The sequence below is a fragment of the Crocuta crocuta genome, unplaced genomic scaffold (assembly GCF_008692635.1).
Source record: "Crocuta crocuta isolate KB4526 unplaced genomic scaffold, BGI_CrCroc_1.0 scaffold467, whole genome shotgun sequence".
NCBI lineage: Eukaryota > Metazoa > Chordata > Mammalia > Carnivora > Hyaenidae > Crocuta > Crocuta crocuta.
The window spans coordinates 526,005-526,493 of NW_027530632.1; positions in this window are offsets into that span (position 1 = coordinate 526,005).

Consider the following 489-nt stretch of genomic DNA (forward strand, 5'->3'; position numbering starts at 1 on the left):
ATGTTCTTGAAAAATCCTTTTTAACATTCAGGTATTTTTAATTCATATGAGTGAAAATTGTTTTCTATCCCATTCTGTTTCTTCTTCTTATTATTATTATTAAACACAATGTTTTTAAGATCAATCCATGTTGCTGTCCAAATTTGTTGCTTCTAATTCTGCACAGTGCTCTATGGGGTAGAACCACCGCATTTGAAGGATACCATTTCCAAAGATGGACCTCAAATGGGAATCGATACCTTGCCACCACAAATAACATCATAGTAAACGTTCTACCCCCTGTCTCCTGGATCCGTGTAGGAAATTACTTGGATCCTATAATGNGCACATTCCTGCCAGTAATTAACACGATGAAGCTGTTTTTCCCAGTCTAAAAGATGGAAAGTGACATCTTACTGTTTTGATTTGCATTTCTCCGGTTACTAGTGATCAAGGACATTTTTTTTCCACATGCATTTGAACTTCGGGAGTTTTCTGTGAGGTTCATAT